A 753-nucleotide genomic window follows, 5' to 3' on the forward strand; every position below is an offset into this window, starting at 1 on the left:
ATTTTGTTCATCCCGCATTTTTTGCATTATTTTTTATTTTCAAAAACATTGAGTCAAAATATAATTTATCTAGATTACTGAGTTCCTTGCATTCCCTTAAATTTTGCCCCATTACTAATGATGAAAATGTCTCCAGTTCTAGCTTTTTTAGGGGGCCTCGGGGGTGGGAGGGTGTATTTTGGAGGCAATCTGTGCCTGCTTCTTTAAACCTATGACCTTTTTTTTACGAATGGGAACTTTGCTCTTTCCTTACCAGAGGCCAGGATAAAGTTCCTAGACGGGTTCCACTCCATCCAGTCTCCCACCTGCATTTCCACTGAGCTCGGGGATGACTCCGAATTCTTGAAAATTCCATTTAATTCCGTCAATACTACTGGAGGGCCAGCAGGCAGCTGGTGAAGGCTACGGGCGGGCGACGATGGGCGCCGACCCCACCGCCAGAGGCGCCGAGCGCGCGGGGGACACCTGGATGGGGCACCGCGCCCGGTCGGAGAGCGCGGGGCCGGCAGGGCTCCCGGAGGCGACGGCAGGGCGGGACGCCGGGAGCTGGCAGACTCTGTACCGGAGGCCCAACCGCGGACCCTAGCGCACCTTCGCGGGGGCAACCGCGTCAGAAACCCCGACCTGGCGTGACTTCCTGCCCGGGAGGCCCCGCGGCCTCGGGCTCTGGCCGCGGGCCAGGGAAGCGCCGCCCGCGCGGCTTCGGAGGCGCTTCCTGGGCGCAGCGGGCGCGGGAGGCGCGAGAGGCGCGAG

This window comes from Ursus arctos, unplaced genomic scaffold (assembly GCF_023065955.2).
Source record: "Ursus arctos isolate Adak ecotype North America unplaced genomic scaffold, UrsArc2.0 scaffold_25, whole genome shotgun sequence".
In the NCBI taxonomy this organism is placed as follows: Eukaryota; Metazoa; Chordata; class Mammalia; order Carnivora; family Ursidae; genus Ursus; species Ursus arctos.